This window comes from Pelmatolapia mariae, linkage group LG17 (assembly GCF_036321145.2).
Source record: "Pelmatolapia mariae isolate MD_Pm_ZW linkage group LG17, Pm_UMD_F_2, whole genome shotgun sequence".
In the NCBI taxonomy this organism is placed as follows: Eukaryota; Metazoa; Chordata; class Actinopteri; order Cichliformes; family Cichlidae; genus Pelmatolapia; species Pelmatolapia mariae.
In genome coordinates, this window is record NC_086242.1 from 27586579 (window position 1) to 27605784 (window position 19206).

At 37.7% G+C, this 19206-nt stretch overlaps 1 protein-coding gene across 1 annotated transcript in view; it reads right to left on the bottom strand.

The window, feature by feature from the left end:
• The window catches only part of exoc2 (exocyst complex component 2), a 48681-nt gene extending 37861 nt beyond the window's left edge, over positions 1-10820 (bottom strand). Inside the window, exon 1 of the mRNA XM_063501403.1 lies at positions 10754-10820. The gene's annotated coding sequence lies outside the window, so the exon portion shown is untranslated. The remainder of the gene's footprint in view (positions 1-10753) is intronic.
• Between the last annotated feature and the right edge of the window lie 8386 nt (positions 10821-19206).

The window sequence follows — 19206 nt, forward strand, 5'->3', positions numbered from 1 at the left end:
CATATTGATTTAAACTGACTGAAAATATTTACCATTTATAATACTAAATAATTATGCCCCACGACTGGGCAAAGTATTGTCAAATGATTGCAGTGTACAAGCATTCCCAGCATGAATCTGAAGATCAGGGGAAGAAAAACATCTTTGTATGTCAACATAGAACCATAGCAAGTGAATGTAAAAACATTATCCTATTAACAAAAAATGTAAGCTTTTTTTTTTTTTTTTTTGAAATTCCCCAAACATTTCTTACTAAATTTCCAGGCAGCCCAATATTATGTTAATTAGTACTGACTAGAGTTGGCAAAATATGAGTAACATTTTGGCTGGCAGCTAGGGTTCATTTTCCACCCTGAACTTCTCCAAACAATGTATGCATTGCAGCAGTTATCTCTCAGATAATAGGAAAAATAGAGAAGCTAGCCAAGAATGAAGGAGCAGACAGAGAGCAGGGAGGAAAGGAAGAATGTAAACCTCACAGAACAGGATAAATAAACCTGGCCTCCCCAATCATTCCACATAAGCCCACACAATGCTGAACAGATTATGGCACCAAAGAAGGAGCACCCATGCAAATCAGTTCATGTTGGGCCTGAGTAAAGGAAGACAAGGAAAGGTTCCAAATGAAGGAAAAAAAATATGAAAGGATGTATTTCAGCAGCACAGATGTTTGCTAATAAATTACTGCCAGGTCTCAAAAAGGCTGACCAGTCAAGACTCTCTGAAACAGCTTGAGAAAGGCTTCCGCCCTTTTGCTCGGCAGCCAAAACACGTTCTCCACAAACAATTCAGGAGTTCACACGGACTGGACCTTCAGTGTGTTCATGCTGGTAACCCTTTGCACAGTTATATGGCCAATAATTAGTTGTAGGTGTACAAGTTAGACTTCCAAGAATGAACAGAGGCTCTTAAAGTCAAGGAAATAAAAACCGACAGAGCACAACATTTGGTTATTCTGCTTGTTATAAAGACTACAACAAAAAAGTGAAACTTTCAACACCTGCAGCAGGCTCTGCATATGACACAAGGTTTCCAACAGAAAAGTTGTTAGCTCTGAAACACCAAGGGGCAACGGGGTGGGATTCGCTAGAATTTAATACTGCACTCAAATAATTTAACTCTATCTATGACTATAACGCTAACTATCAGATGTTAGATGATGATTTCCCACTTCCAGCATAAGTGATATTTTTTACTTTATTCTGTTAGCCCACATAAAATAACATCTGCCTAGTTTTTAATCCCATTTCTAACTTCTTTAAATTTTTAAAATGTGTTTTTTTTTATTCACCTCAGTTTATCAAGAATAGCAAGATAATAAGATAAGTTAAATTTAATGCTTGTAGTTTTATTCTATAAAACTAAAAATAAAAATAAAAACATGAATAAATATTCACACATAATCCTGGCAGGGGGCCAAAAAAGGCAGAAACCCTACATCAGGAACCATAAACATTTATGGGTGCAGCTTGAGCTTATCTTAATTTCTATTAATTGGTTATTGAAGGCACCTATGAGAAACTTAATAACTGTTTAACTGTTCTTTTTGTATGCTTTTGTACAGGTTACAGACTCTCACAAACCTTTTTTCACTTGTATTTAAAGTTCTCATTAATATGCAAAATAGCTGAGACACAATAACCAGTTATAGATCAGTCTGACTCACAGCATTATTAATGTCACAATAATTCTGTGCTTTTGAGTTTTTTGTGAAAACAATATTTTTATTTTTTTAGGTATTATTATTAATATCTTATTGGATAAGATTAGATATTTATTTATGGTTATGACTGGAGGGATGAATAACAATAGAAAATTCTTAATCTTTTATATGAAACTATTTAGTCAATTAAATCTAAAGTGTGGAAACTTCTTTATTCAAATTTGAAAATCTAAAACCATCCTAAAATAATAATATGCTATTGATATGTATGCTGAAGATACCAAATCAAGTTGCTTTCTTTTAAAAGATTACATAATAAAATTCATCTAAATGAATTTTATTATTCATTTAGTTGAATTTTATTCAACTAAAGACATATTTATCAATTATCATTAGTTATATCTACATTCAGAATAGCTTTTGATTTGACATGGTGAGTGCAAATAAACCTTTCTTTCAACATGTGCTTCATGTGTGTACTGATGATAGCCAGTGTCAGTAATGCACACATGATAATATTGTAAATATTATTTATTATTATTATTAAATATTGTAAATAACTGTATAATTGATTAGGTTTAGTAAAGTAATGACCGTTTTGCAACATCCAAGCACTTTTACTTTTTCAAACACAATAACTTGGAGTAAAAATCTGACATGGTGACAGTCCTACATTGTACAGCAAAATATTCTGTGCCAACTCAGGAAAATGCCCATGTAGCATTAAAAAGTTGTGAAACTTCCTGGAATAATAATAATAATCAATAACCTAAATTAATGTCTATACATATTCTGTAGCAGCAATTACGGTTGAGACGCATCAATGCAGTACTAATCGCATGCACCTCACAACTCAACAGTTGCTGAATATTGGACATGTAGCACTAGGGTTTAAGGAAACTATATTTAAAAAATGGCTCATGAAAGAGCAAAAATACAGAAGCACAAAAGCAACCTCATCTCACCCCACTGACACACACACGCACACACACACACACACACACACACACACACACACACACACACACACACACACACACACACACACACACACACACACACACACACACACGCACACTACAGCCCCTGTCCCCAATTACCCTGACATCGAACAGTTAACATAAAACCTCCAGCGGGATTTACCTCATGTTGTTGCTGCTGCCCTGTGCTTGTCAGAGGAAATGGAGGGGCTATGGGTGTGACATGCAGAAGATAAGAGGTTAACAGGTCTAAAACAAGAGCTTGGTATATCCTTCATCAATCCCACATGTTTAGAGTGGGAGCGGCAAGGGTGCAGAGGACAGAGCTCTTTATTTTCTATAATTCTAATTCTGCTTTCAGGAGTGTTTCTATCCTTTCCCCACTAATCTTGGAAATACACGTGCACAAACACACAGATAGCCTGGCCCCACACACACACATACCCACACACACACACACACCTACACACACACTGGGCAGAATGACAGCTCAGCTAGGTTGCGTGCGAGGGGCCCGAGCTGGTGTTGTGTGGTCTCTGCGTATGCAAGTGTGTGGAAGGATCTGCAAAGAGGTCCAGGCAGCTCGTATGTGTGTGTGTGTGTGTGTGTGTGTGTGTGTGTGTGTGTGTGTGTGTGTGTGTGTGTGTGTGTGTGCGTGCATGTGTGTGTGTGGTCTGGGTGTGTGGTCTCTGGCGCGGGCCTGGGGAGAGCCTGCTGACGGCTTGGATGAGAAAAGAGCCGCTGTGTTTACTTTACTCTGGGGGCTGTGCATGGACACGGGAACACTGCCCAGACCCCTCTCTATAACAGCAGCGTGCACGCACACACATGCGATGCACAGAGTCACATAGAAACTACGGAGACCTCTGCAAAAGTCTCATGTCATGCACCACTACAAATAAACTGCAAACAAGGTAATAGAAACTATAACTTCATACGGGCAGAGGCTTCACTGTGAATGGATTTTCCTTAAAGTAGCATGAAAAGAAAAACAAAATCTTAATCTCCAACTGGAAACTTATGAGGCAGGCAACATTTTCTGCAAGACTTGCAGAGGTATCAGCCTCTAGGGGGCATTAAGATCCTTAAGATGATACCCCACTTAATTCTAACAAGTGAGGCCAACAAACAATGATGATACATTAACAGATTTAGCCTCTTTCGTCCTGCTCGAGTCTCCTCCAACCATGATCTCCTCCCCGCCTTCAATACCACCAACTCCAGCCCTTCTCTCTCTAGTACTTAAAAGGCAGGTTTGTTTTCCTTAGAGGCTCACTAACAAACAGCAAGGTTGGCTCTAATCTGTATGGAAGCTGTGGAACGTTGAGGTTTAGGATCTTCTTGCAGAACCACTAACAAGTGACCACCCTTCCTTGGCTCAGCGCTGGAAAATGCAGACACAAATGAAAGACTTTCCATTAAATCTCTAAAATAGTTTTGTCAGATAAAACCATTTCGTTGTAACATTTCTTGATCCAACAAAAAAAAACAAAACAGAAAAGATATACATTTTAGAATCCCAGTGGAATGTCTTGCATATAAATTGAGCATTTGATGTTGATATTTTTTATTATGAGTGCACGTTCTGATCTGATGCATTAAATCAACAGGCTACCAGCAAGTATATTACTATTTCCAGTATCTTTCAAACAGGATTAAATCTGGTTTTATTATGTATTATGATCAAATGTATAACAGTTAAAGAATTATATAAAAGAATATTGTTGCAGAATGTTTCTGGTTTTAACATAATTACAGTTAAAAGCATAAACAGTCCAACTCATGTTGACTACACTTTACTGTTACTTCAAATAAGGTACTAGGAAAAAATAATCCATTAAGATGGGTTCATAAACTGTCATCTGATGTCACTAGAACCTTAGAACTGATGTGTAGCTGTAATGAGCTCAAAATGTAAAGAATCAGTCTGACAGATAGACTCAAAAAACAGAAGAATTTCTCAACTGACATAGTTTCACTGTACTTCAGTTTTTTGTTAAGTGCTCCATTGTCTGTTTTTATTGTGTTCAATTAAAACATAAAAAAATGACCAACTACAAATCAGCTTAGCCTGTAAATGATGTGGCGTTTGTATACATACTGTATTTGTCTGTATATACAAATAAACAATACAGGGGGAAAAAGGAAGTTGTTTTAAGGCAAATATAAAACATTATATATGGTTTACACAAACAAAGGAATGTAAAACCATCTAATTCACGTCTGAATGACTGGTATGAACATTTTACGAATGACTGCAAAATTCTGGGCTGATATAGATGTTAAAAATAATTTGGAGGGGATATCCGGTGCCGGTACACAAAAAAGTTATTTGAAGATATGCCAATATCAGTAAACGAGGCCGATATATCAGTCCATCCCAGACATTTTCATTATTTTATTATTATGAATTGAAATACAACCACTAGATAAAGGAAACCGAATAATAGCTGAATATGATGAGTTTTTAATTTAAATGCTTAGCTCCATATCAGACCCCAAACATTTCTCTCCAATTTTTTTGTCTTTGGTGAAAAGGGAATCAATATACTCCCAATAGTCTTCCAGGAAATGCTCCCCAAAAATCTTAGGCTTTAGACATAACTGCTATTGATATATGGCAGAACAGTTATGTCTACCATGGGTGACCATCTATGGTATCTGACCAGGCATATGAACACATGTCATGACTACAGCGTTTATACCACAGATAATTAGCTACTGAGTATTTAAAGGTGATCCACATATGGCAGTGATTGGTGTGTGAATGTGTGTGTGTGTCAAAGGAAGAGTGTGATAGGTTTAGTGGGCACAAAGGGACCCATTTAGACAGCTCATCACACTCAAACCCCCCCCAATCATTAGAAAATCTAACAGGCTGTTCTAGTGGCTCGGTACCTCTTCCAGACACACATTCACCATTTCACGCTGTGCTCTCTAACGTAACCCAAACACCAGATTCCATCAAAGATTCTCTCCCCCCCAGCCCTGCTCTGAATGCACAGAGCCGGCCAAACATCACCCAGCTTGAGATGACTGGCCTGATCACACAGCCTGGGTGGAGTCTGAAAAAAACCTCCTCGGTGTTTGCTCACACCCAGGCTACTGCATACCTCTAAGGTGTAGATAGGGCCATGCAGCTCAAAGCCAGAAAGGGACCAAATGCTAAAAAATGCTGGAACTACTGACCAGTCATTTTGACAATGAGTCAGCGCTTCTACTGCGAGCAGCCAGTCTCAGCCCTCACGGAGACTTTTCCGTGACAGAGAAGGACAGCAAATGATCAGATGTGTGCTTCTGGTTCACTGGCCAAGCATCATGATGTCTGTTATCTGTAGGGCTATCTGTTTATTTGTTTGTCAGTCTCAAGTGCTTTACTAAGTTATGCCTAATGAAGCGGAGTCCCCAATTTCCCATATAAAAATCCTGTACTAATAAACACAAACATGAAGTATAGGCCTGCAAATGCAAGACAATGTTTTCAGAGGATTAACAGGCTGGAGACAGGCGGCTCTGCCCAATGACAAGGCGAAACTGAGCAGTTTGAACCTTCATAAGCCAGGTTATAACACTGCTGCCCCAGCTTTTTCACATTTAAAAACAACACATCACCAGCGTGAGAAACATCCACTCATATACTACCAGGAGTTATACAAAGACCGCTGCTTACACTAAAACACTTTGGTGGGCTTGTAATTAATTATTAAGGTTTACAGCATCAAGTCATTTACTATGTCTAATGCTTCACAAAGCTGCCAATATTGTGTTGAATTTACACTCGGTCTGTCTAGCACAGGGATACAGTCAAACTCATTTTTACATCGAGGACAACAGACTGCCCCACACATTTTGATCTTAAATGGGCTAGATGAGTGAAACTACCCTTTTTGTCAGTGTACAGATGTCTAACTGAACATTTAATCCCTGAGATAGGTTAACATAAGATAGAGAAGTGCAATTTCAACAGCACACCTCAGTTTTTCTACATGAAAATGTGTAAAAATTACAGTAAAAGTGTATTTATAAAGAATACTTTTTCAACTGAAATCTCTGTACACAGTGAAAAACATTTTTGCCATTTCCTTGTTTATTATTTGACTACTTTGGTGTACTATGAACAGCTGTGGGGAAGTCATTATCAGTAGGAAAAGCCGTAAAAATGATACAAATATAGTTAAAAGTCCACAAATTTACCCCCTCCATCATATTTGCCAAAGCCGTCCAGCGGGTGGGACTGAAGTCTTTGCTGGACTGATTCTTCCCCCCAGGTCTTATGTTTGACATCCCTGGTCTAGCATATGAATATTGATATATGTCTATCACTATTTCCCTATGCTCAAGTTTTAAACCTATATTTTGTCTTATAAACAACCCGAATATTTATTTTAGTACCACAGAACAACTCTAACCCAAATCATGATTAAAAACAAAATCCACTTAGCAATTTTCAAAGAGTGCAATTTAGGGTATTTTTTTCCCAAAATAGCAGCATTTCATTTAATGTAATAAATAAAATAAGTCTAATGTTTTGTCCCAAAAATGCAATATTTACTCTTTAAAACCAATTTCCTGTTTTTGAGTCATCATTCTTGTATTTGAATTTAGGGCAAATGATGTTGTGATGATAATCCATGTTTAAGTTAATATATATTTCTCTATTATATTGTGAATACTGACGGAAGACTTCATTTTATAAAATCATGCAGCTAATCTAATACTACTACTACTACTAATAATAATAATAAGTTATATTTTTCGCCAAATCATAACTCACATTAAACGTTTTACCCCATTTGTCAGAATAGCTGGGGAGTATATTGTCAAAAAACAAAACACACAAACAAACAAACAAAACAACCCCCAAACTGACCAGTTATACAGGGCAGCTAACATTTATTTTACTTTACTTTTACTACACTTGGTGACTGCTGGTACTAGTTAAAAAAAAAAAAAAAAGTAAAATAAACCTCATAAAATAAACAAATCAACGAAGCAGCAATATAGTAAGCAATCTTGAGGTGAATGACGGCAGCGAGTCTGAATGACGTGATTCTAGTGTTTCATCTGTGCTCTGTGTTGGTGTACATGTCAGACAACTGGCATGATTTTAGGTCATTTAAATGTTCATACATTGTTGAGTGTTTGGGGTTTTTTATGATACAATTATAACCTGTAAACAGGTTTCAGTTCACTTCTGCAATAAGAGAGCATTTGGGATTTTATCTGCCTTCTAGAGAATAATGTTACTCACCTCTGTTGTAGTCTCATATGATGTTTAAGAAGAGTTAAAATCTCAAACAATCAGCATAGAGCTAATATATATTAAAGTCCAAATAAAAAGTTGCAGGCAACAAAATTGATTACCAAGCTAACAAATAATCATTGACCTATTCATTTTGTATTAAAATACGTAAAAAAAAAAAATTAACAAAAAAAGAGTTGACAGAACTTATGTCATGTTTGTTTTCATGGGGCCACAGCCCCATTGCCTGTCTAGATCTGACAAGGTCACAGAAACCCCAGAGTGAAGACCAGTGGCCCAGCAAGCTCTGTGTGTAGGCTGGGTAATGCCAGGTGGGGCAGAAAGCAGAAAGGGGTAAGCGAAAAGTGCCGCTACAAACAAAGTCTAGCCCAGCCCCCATCACTTGATTCACCCCGAGGTCTACGGAGCAGCGTCACTCAGGAAATTCTAAAGAGAAAAAGAAAAAAAAGAAAAAACGCAGCCCACCACATTCCACCAAAACAAACAACAGGGCCACCCAAATTTTTCAATTAGAGCCCCAGGAGGGGACAGGAAATGGATCAGTGTAGCCACCCCCCCACCTTCCCCTGTCACCAATGCTGACTCTGGACTAAAGAAAGAGAAGTGATACACAGAGCTCTGTAGGCTCTAACTGTAGAATTGCTACCATGGACCTCAACTCGAATGATCGACATCTTATTTCTATGACACGGCACCAGCCTGCTGTTGACTTGTCAATCAAATTGCTCTCATTCACTCTGTCATACAATCAATCAGTTAAACTAACACACATGGTAAAGAACTGCTTCCCTGGGATAGAGCTATTTAAAGAAAGTATGTGTAACAACATTAGACAAAAGCACACAAGAAAAAGGATTACAGAGGCTTAAACTGTGTTCTGTCTGAAAACACTAAACTTAATGAGCGTTTACATAATATCTGGGAGGTCTTTATGTATATTAAGTTGTATCTCACTGTTTACATATACTAGGAGTGATTGTATGTGCAGCCACAGCTTCAAATGTTGAAATGCACTTTCTTGATGTCTGACTAACACAGACTGGTTAGAATATTTAGAAAACAAAAAGAAGCAATGCTCATCACTGAGGCAGCATTATACTAAGGATTCTTGAGGTGAATGACAAAAGTGATTCTGAACAACGTGACTTTTCACTTTGTAACTTTGTAGTGCAACTGAAGTGTGACAGACGAGCAGCATTAGGAATAAACACTAAACATATCATAGGTCAGTTACATCCTGCACTGTTTCAGACCCGAGTGTTGAGAATTTTCAGCACTACAGCCTTGTAGTAAAACAATGTGTTTTCCTGTTAAGGGTCAAATTGTTGCAATTGCTTAGCTGTTGAAATTCAAGATGTGCTTTCATAATACAACCACTCAAATCAGTTCATCTTACAATCCACTCAGCGAGAATTAGTGTGTTTGTGGTCTACTTCAGGAAACAAACAAAAATTCACTGATTTCACCCTCTCAAATATAAAAGCTGTAATGGGTACACAAATCAATAATAAATAATCATTAAGACAGAAAATATTCATAAAAGCCTCACAGGTGCACTGACCTAAATCAGAACTAACAGTAACTTCAACCACAAGAAGCGATTATCTTTGATGCGCCACATTACCATGTAATTATACCTCATAATCATCCAAGATAAGCGTGCCATTCATGCAGGGGTAATGAGGGAATATGATTCTCACATGAACTGAATGAGCATTCTGAGAGAACGTAACAATCATACCAAATTAATTCTCAAAAACAAGTCAAGTTACCTAATTTGAAATATACTAATGTTTAGTCTTATCAGTTTGTTTTCCAGTCAGTGCCTTTCTCTGTCACATGAGGTAACTGAGTGTGATCACTTTATTTCTTTTTTCTTGTTTTCACTCTCCAAGTTTTTTCTTTTTTGTTCTCCAAGTGCCACTAAGGTGTTTTTAAGTGTAATTTCATCACACTAGCAATCACTTCTTACTACTTCAAAGGCAATTAGGAGTAATCATACCACCTGACAATGAGTCACTACTGCAGATTTTATGTATTTATTTATAAAACAAAAACCCAAGAGATTAGTTGCAAGGTGGGGTCGACGTAAGAAAGAAGGCGGTTTCTGAATGAAATCTTCATAAAGCATTTCTATATTTGCAGAGAATAGCACCCGTTGAATATAGCGCTGTGGATTACAGCATCTGGTAAATGAAGTGCCAATTTAATGCTTTGAGCATCACATAGGTTTTCATTTTAATAATACATCTGCTTTATGAACAACCCAGCTGTTATTCAGCACTAATCGAAAAGTAAACAAAACAAAGGAGGGGTCACAGCTAAGCAAGACAGGAAGATGATTTTTTATAGCTATTAACGTAGTATCACCTTCCCGAATTTACCAGAAGTCAATGATTACTAGTAAAAAGTTTCATCACTACGTGTATCGCTACATACACAACGCAACACCAAATTTACTTTAATAAGACAGAAATTTTAACGGAGTTTGGCACAGCTAATCGTAACGTCGCTAACACTGCAGAATGACACAAACAGGCCATTTTCCAGTTAATTCTTTTCGTCAGACACGTTAAAGCCAACTGCTGCAATAATTAAATAGCTCTTTCGTTTTGTTACAGAAAAGAATACATGCTTTACTGAGAAATTTGACAGCTGCAGTTAGCTTATGCTAGCGTTTGCCATTAACCGAATTTGTTATGCTAGAATGATGTTGGAGTTAGAGGCTGTCATTCTCGTTCGTCATGACCATAAAAAGGGCTTAGATTTCAAAAGGACATGGCATAATTATAGCGAGCTATCTGGGGTAGAAAAAGTAGAAGATACAAAGGGAAATATTTAACTTACAGTCGCTTGCCTTCTGCGGTGTTTCCTGTATCATTTAACTATTTCCGGTCTTCCGTTTTTCATGCAGCCTTCAAAATAAAACGAATCACTTTGTAAATGCACATTTATATTTTTGACTATAAATGTGTTTAACTCAGCGATCTCCATAACTTCAAACAAGCTTCTGTAACATAGTAAGTTTAATGTTTTGTTTTATACACTTCAGACCTTTTAAATGTTAAAATTAAATGAATAAATAAATAAAGTTCTTTGGTACTAGTTATTTTGAATTTCTGTACAGCACTTTGGTCAACGTTGCTGTTGTAATTAAATGTGCTATATAAATAAAATCGATAAACGAACCGATAAATGATAAATGTAAGAAAACAGCGTGATCATACAGATTTATTAAAATCTTTATAGAAGCCACTTTAGTATCTCAGCAGATATCCTAATTACCTGTGAAAACTTAAGGCAGTTATATTACATGCACGCACGCACGCACACACACACGCACACGCACACATACACATACACAAAATTTTGCTGACCAAGGTTTTAATGTAATCATGTATCCAGGGTGGACCTAAGTCTCCATGCAGCAATAAAATCAGCCTGCTCTTCTGAAGTGTTGGTTGTCCATTGTGTGAGAATTTTGAAGCCCATTGGGAGCTTTGCTCCTTTCCTCATCTCTCTTTTCACGGTGCATCATTGAGGTATTTCCACTTGTTCTGGGAAAGGCGCAGCATCATTAGAAATGCAACAGAGACCACCCAGGCACACACTAGAACACTGATGGCATTACATTTATCTCACCAAATTGTGCAGGGCAGAAAGAATTTCTGTGATAAGGCAAGGCCCAATCCCAAGGGAAAGCATATTGTCCAATTAGACTGACTAATCTGATAATTGAGGGATCAAACTGTGACTGGGGAGTTTGCACAGATGCTGATGTAACACAGAGGCTGTTTGTCTACATAAACATCTACTTAAAGCAATGATGGTGGAAGATTTTGATCTCAGTCTCAGTGGTACAGTCTTTGCCAATGAATGACTACATTGGCAGTATATCACACATATCACCCGGTGAATACAGAAATAAGTGGCAGTATATATCACATATTTTATTGTATTATTGAACATATATCATATATGTTTTGTAATATAAATGTTGTGCATTTGTACATATTAATTAATATGTATATTAATATACGCACAATTTTGCACCAAATGGTTAGTTGAAGGAATATTTCACAATCCTGGGGAATAAACTTTTGCTTCTCAGTGATAAAATGAGAAGACCACTGTCCTGTCTGTCTGTTAAAGATGAAGGTCATGCCAGCACGTGGTGGTGTGTGCCCAGCATAACAACTGGAAAGAGTGGGGAAACAGCTAGTCTGGCTCAGATGTCAGACTAGCTGTTTCCCATCTGGGAATATATCAGTCGTATTGATCTTCTTATCTATATCCCAAAGTGCCAAAGAAATATACTCTCCATTCAAAATGATTTATTTAGTGAGGAACACGCGATTGCATGTTGCGTTTTTAAATAGTGCAGGCTTTCTGAGCAGGTGTGCTACTGAGGGAGACGATTGGTGCCCTCATCCTTGCTTTGACCCCCTAACCTTCTGTAATCTACATCTCGCAATGGCACATGCTGCGCTGGCACCATTGCTCATCCCCAAACCCTATTGTTCATTGTTTGTCTTCTCCAGTTTTTTCCCATGGGCCCCTGGCCAGTGAGAGGAAAAGGTCACTGTAAATATTGCACTGAAATCCTCCCGCCCTCCCATAGAGCTCCTGAAGATGGAACAGACGGCCAGTGGGTGAGCACTTCCTTCCTGCGCAGGGCATTTCAACTGTATGACATCAAACAAGTGTGAATCCCTCAATGTCAAAGATTACTGCAGAGATCATATGCTCGGTGCTGACATTACAATAACCTGTGCTACTATACTGTAGATACTATACTATGGTATAGTATCTACAGTACATGTAATTCCATTTGCTTACTAAAAAAAAAAACCTGAACAAACAAAAAAGTCTTCTATCTGTCCCAAAGCTACTTTTTAGTCTGTTTCATAGCATTAAATACCAATAATATGTTTTTAATGACCATATATGAGTCCAACCTGTGCCCGTATTATGGATCTCAAAATAAACACAAAATATGTATTCCAAAGGAAATTAAGTGAGGTTTTGGAACCCCTGACCCATGTGTGGCTAATCACTAGCCTGTAGCACCGCTGTTAATATAAGACAGGGGATTTTAAATAAACCTCTGATTTCTGGGTTTGTTTGGCTTCTGAGTGGTGCTCTATCTCCCCCCTTTTTCTGAAAGAGCCCAGTTCCCTGGGCTCACATTTTGGTCTCCGGAAATCCAGGCCTGTGCCAGGCTTAGCTTGGAAAAGCATCCAGATGAACACAATACAAAAATGAGATTTGAGGGGAACAGAGAGCCTTTCAGTCTGAGTGCTGACACACTGCTCAGCACTGTCAATGACTGCACAGCTAATGATTTCTGTTCCATCAGCTTAAAGGGTCATCACTAGTGGGCACTCTACTTTTGGCCCTATGAATGTTATTATGTTATTAAAGACATTTGTGATGAGTTCAGAAAAGTTCACTGTTAGGCTTGGGGTACATTTCCTCAGCAAAACCTTGTCACTATCCACGCAGGGCAATTGTTTCTTTGGAAATCAATTTCTGATGATTTTGTCATTAGCTACCAAATTAAATATAATTGCAGGATAGCTATGGTTAAATACCATAAGAGGAAAGTCAGAGAATATTAATTTTAGTCATTTGGAACCAAGACATAAAGACTACAGGAGAATTTGGCCGAAAACGATGGGTGTGAGAAGGTATAAAGGGGCATTTTCCCAAATATGCTTGGGCTTTTACCACCCAGGTTAACATAACATGTTCCTTGCCTTCTCATAACAACGCTCCTTCCACCCCCCCTTCCCCCCAGGCCAGACAACAGGCTACTGTGTCTCTGGGGGCACAGCCCAGATCAGCTCTGAGAACTAGGGGGAGCCTACAAGAATAAAATTAAAAATCCTCATGGATGGTAAAAACAAACTAGAAACATTTACTTCACAAATAGTTTGTTGTGTAATATCACCTCTTTTGGTTTGTTTTTTTTTGTTTTGGTTTTTTACTGTTGTACACCGGCCCCTCCTTGTATGAGCATCACAGCGCTGAGGGGAAACAGCTTTCATCCACGGGGGCAAGCTGAAGCCGTCGATGCATGCTGCACTGTGTGTTCTGTTTCTGATGAGATGTGACTGGCTGGAGTGCGTTCATAACTGTTTGTGTTTACGAACAGGTGGACTTGGTTACAGCTCGGGGTTATTTGTGTGCAGGATGGGCCAATGCCAATTGCAATCAAGAGGACATTCTAAAAAATCATACACTCAGCAGGCTGATGTCATGTGCTCAAGCTCTGCTTTCTGTTGTTGTGGGTCAGATGTTTTAATTTGAATATTTATACAGTTTAATGCTGCCATCTTTTTATCCTTCGGTGGGGTTTTATTGTAGCTATTAATTCAAATGTAAAATGATATCTTATTGCAAAGCATTTCTTTTTAAAGACTTAAATATTCTCACTCAACCTTGTTCAGTTTAAGCATCAGCATGTGTTTTACTTTTAGATATTTTTAAACCTTCTTTTGGGGGGAAAAAAAGGAGACCTGCAAGTGTATTTCCTCTAGTACAAACCAGTGTAAATTAATAACTGACCCAAATTTGAAATACTGACAGCATGAAAGATTATTAAAAATGTTGTGAAACATAAAGAACTGAGCACGTCAATAATTCCAGAGAGTATTTGGAGCAGTATGGGACCTACTTCAAGATATTAAAGAAATTAGGCAATTAAAGGACAAATCATGGATTAAAAATACCACAGGAGAAAACGCTGAGAATAAACTTAAATCTTATGCTCCCCTGTGTGAAAGGAAGAGGGGGTTTTAACTTGAATGAGCCCTCTAATGCCACACATGGGCTTTCTATCCCATGGATCCTTCTGTAAAGTCTTAACACCCTGAGGACGAACTGCATTGGCCTCAGTGAATATTAACTGGACTTATTGTGTAGCATGTTGGCTCACATAACTATGATTTCATAACATGTCTTCATTTCCGCTGCTAAATCAACGACAGTGAGCATCCAGGGCTTGGCGGGCTGCTTCATTGTGACCTCAAGATTTTTCCTCTATCTGTGCGTTTCATATATTTCATACAGAAAAAAAAATGCAGCTGCAACTCAGTAGGGGGCGCCCAAGAATGTCATTTCAGAACTTGGCCTCATCACTGGGGATCTCGTTCAGAAAGAAGTGAAGGTGGACAAATGCGAGAAAAGCTTTGTTGTGAGGTATAAGATCAGTGGGAAAAATGTGACTGCAGTGTTACCAGCCTGTCTGTATAAACATATAAAGTAACACAACTGCCTTAGAATACAGTTAGAATACATTTAGGTGTGAACAAAATGAAAACATTAAGTAACAGCAGCGTTGAATATTTAAAATAAAATTATAGCAAAAATGTTTTCTATGTTATACATTCCTTCTGAATTCAATGATATATAGAAACTGTTTTTATTGGTACCTAAGCCATAATATAGCATAATTATATTAGTTTCATGAAGAACCTCTTTCAGATGTTAAAAGTTAAACAGCTGTAAGAAGCTGTTCATTCAAATGATTCAGTAAAGCTATCTGAAAACTATCTGTGTTTAAATCAAGAAATATATATGGAGCAAAATTTGACAATTCACAAATTGACCATTTTTAATATCAAAATAACTGGTTTAATTCTATTTTTAGTAGTATTCAATATACAGCAATCTATAACAACATCAGTATTTTCCTTTCAAAAATTCAGTTTAAGTGCGGAACAAAAAGTGATTTCAACTGGAAGGAAAAATAAAGAAATGGGAAAAGAAATGATAAATAATAATAAATCAGGCACAATGAAATGAAAATAACTTTAAAACAGATGTAAAAAGAAAATGTAGTTAAACAGTGGAATAATTATACAAAGCTAAGAGCCACCTTTGATGTAGCGTCAACAAAGTCTCAAACAGTCACTCATTACTGTAGGAATGTCGTTCTTAAACTGCTGTATGAGGACAACTGCTGTCCACTCTACATTAAATAATAATTCAGGGAGATTTGTTGCATGCAATGTAATGTTAATATATATTAAATGGGTAACACAGGTAGGTATAATGATATAAAGTTAACAAGTGCCATCATTTTGTTTTCAGGATAAACAGTTTATAAATATGCATATGTACAGTTGAAGAAAAAAATAAAGAATGTTTAAAAAACAGTAAAATAAATCAATAAATTAACATGTGATCCAATCTTCAAACTTTACCTCATTTTAATCCGCAACAGGAAAAGATTTCTGACTTATTTGGTTGTATAAATTTGAGAGTATATGCATATCTGTACACAAATTGTGTGTGTGTGTGTGTGTGTGTAGTTGAAGTAGAGTGGCTGTTTGTAGTGAAAACAGTGAGAAAGAAGACACAGAGGAAGCTAAACACAGGCTGCTCTTTGAAGTCTGCAGCAGGGTAACGCTATTGTGAACAGGTTGTTTAACCACCACAGATACAAGCTATATGTTAGCACAGCACGTATCTGATAATCAGAGTTTGTAATAGGTTATATATGGTAAAAGACTGCATAAATAGCTACTGGAGGTAATATTTCGTAGTGATAATGCGGTGGCTATAAATTGCACTATTATTGGATTGGAGGGACTGAGAGATTTCCTGTGTTAAGTGGATAAGGTGCTGTGGCATACAGGAAGGGAAATAGCATGTATGTAGTTCAGCGGGAGGTGGTGTTGGGGATATAATGAGAGCTATAGGATTGTGTATGTTGGAGAGTGCGGAGTGTGCAGCAGTGCAAATTGAGGTCAGTTTCAGCAGACTAGCCTTTTGGCTTTGATCCTTCGGCTGAACTGGATGAAAGACATCCTGCTTTCCTTCCCATGAAGAACAGGGAGGCGAGCAAGGGGGTAGTTGGAGGGTGGGCGTAGGGGACCTCAGTTTTCCACCTCAATATGAGTTAATATAGTCCAAACTCTCCTCTATTATTACAATATCTTATTTTCATCTGTCTCGCCTCTCCTCTGCTAAACTCAGTCGCATTCTCGCCCACGCTGTTCTGTAAACCGTCCCTCCTCATTTCCTGCTAGTATAAATCCTGATGAGGCTTTATCAATGCTTTGTCTCTCTATCTACTCTTCCCTGACTCCCTCTATTCTTTCTGTTCTTTCCCTTCACAGTGCATTCAAAATCTGAACTTTGATCCTCCCACAACCTGTCAGATACCGGACCCACAGCCTCGAGCAATCTGCTGTTTGCGTGTGTGTATTTGGCCTTCTGGATCCTTTTTTCACATGTGCAATGCAGTGCTAAAGCATCCATGTCAATCATTGCTTGCGTGATCAAAAAATAATTACTTAATGGGATTATGTTGTTTAGACTTGAATCACCAAGACACTAATGTGTCTTCATAATGAGAAAGTACTGATGGGAAAAGGTTTTAAGTGCCAGTTGCATTGTTCTAGGATTGCAGCCTTAGTTTATTTTTTTGTGTGTTGGCTATCGTTTTTATTAGCTACATTAACACAATACTTACAATAGTAATTGCTCTGAAGCGAAGCAAGGAGCAAAAGCAGCCAGCTCGGAATCAGGTAAACTTCAGGTGAGCCAGACTTATTTGGAAGACAAATAAGTCTGGGGGGGATGAATGGGTTAATGAAACACTGGACTTTAGACTAGTAGCTACAAAAGTTTCAACAATCATAATGTTATTAGTGTATGGATGATGATATGCTCATCTTAGGTACTTTTTTAACTTTTAAAACATAATCATAATAGTTAGATCATTTGTTTCTGAAGTGACTTAACTTATTTGTGGGATACTTCATGCAGCCACTGTGGCCAGTACTATCAGAGTGCATTGATAAATGAAATGTATGGATTGTAGGGTCTTTGTTACGGGATGTATACTATATAGGGATAAGGCTGTCTAAATGAAAGCCAAGACAGAATATTGACTTTGTAGTGTGGCAACAAGAGGAGGAAGGCATGGCACAAAAAACTGAGAAATAACACAGAGAGATGAAGTGGTTTATAAATACACTTTGGATGTGATGATTGTTAATAACAGATGATTGTGGCATCAAATCCAAATAATTAACTCAGACAACGAGCAACAAGTTTCAGTTTATTGCTGACTGCTTGTGTTTTTAAAACAATGAATTTTGTTGTAGAAATGCTGCCGCATTCCCAGATCTCAGAAAGTTAGATCAGTGTTGAAAATGCTTCCTTCTTTCTAAATCAATTTTTTTTTGTAGTTTCAAAAATACATATTCACATTTTTGCTAGCTTGCTGTTATCTTCTTCACTGCCTCTCCTGGCTCCTTAGCTCTCAGTTAATAATTGGTGGCAGGATGTGGATTCAAACTTATGTGTACGTGCTCATGGATGTGTAGAAAGCAGACAAAGCAAGAATACTCCATAGAGTATTACTCCATAGCTGCTAGTGGTTAAATACCCATCAAGGAATTAGTTAGAATAAAATGAAGTACATCTTCAATTTTGTCCTGTGAGTTGAAATACTTCAAAGACATGCACAAAGAAAAATAAAAACAGACACATATGGAACATAAATGACAGGATGGAACTATGAGTTCAAATACAATAGAAGCTGAAAACAAAGAGGATTAATAGAGGAGCGCTTTCCTGTGTTTGACACTGGACAAGCAGGCCCACAAATGCCCTGCATTTATTTGTTCTTGTCAGGGTGGAAGTAAATGTGGAAACAGTTAACTGGGAAGAGAAATTGGACACTTAAGTGAATTCATCACAGGTAGAGGGAAAACAAGGCATTCAAGGACCATGTGGGAGATATGCATGCTGGTGTTTGATTAAAGAAGTGGGAGGATGCAAATGACGTCTGTGAAGTAAATCGGAGCTACAAACAAATCTGGGAAGATTATCTGCCCTGATGTGACATTGTGGCAATAACTGAATAACTGAGTTGATCTGGCTTCCATTCAGCCTGAATCCTTTCACACTATGTGCGTGAACAAAGAGCGTCTGCACGTCAGTAAACAGTGCGTCAGCAGCAGTGCCTTTGAGAGGAGGTTGCCCTCCTGAGATAACTTTGTAAATCCCACAACAGATGTTAGATTACTTGATGAAAACAAGAATACAAATCTGCAAAGTAATGATGATTCACAGGACAAAAGGGCACATGCATGCGAGGAATGCAATTTTGAAATGCTTTTAATCAAGATGCATGATTAACGCAGGCATTAACAATCAGATCAGGAAACAAAAGCAAATATTATTTATAGTCTTGTTTACCAAGTTTTTAATTTAGAGCCCAACCTTAATTGATGGACAGGTTGAAACCTCACGCCCAAATGCTAATACGCCCTATAGAG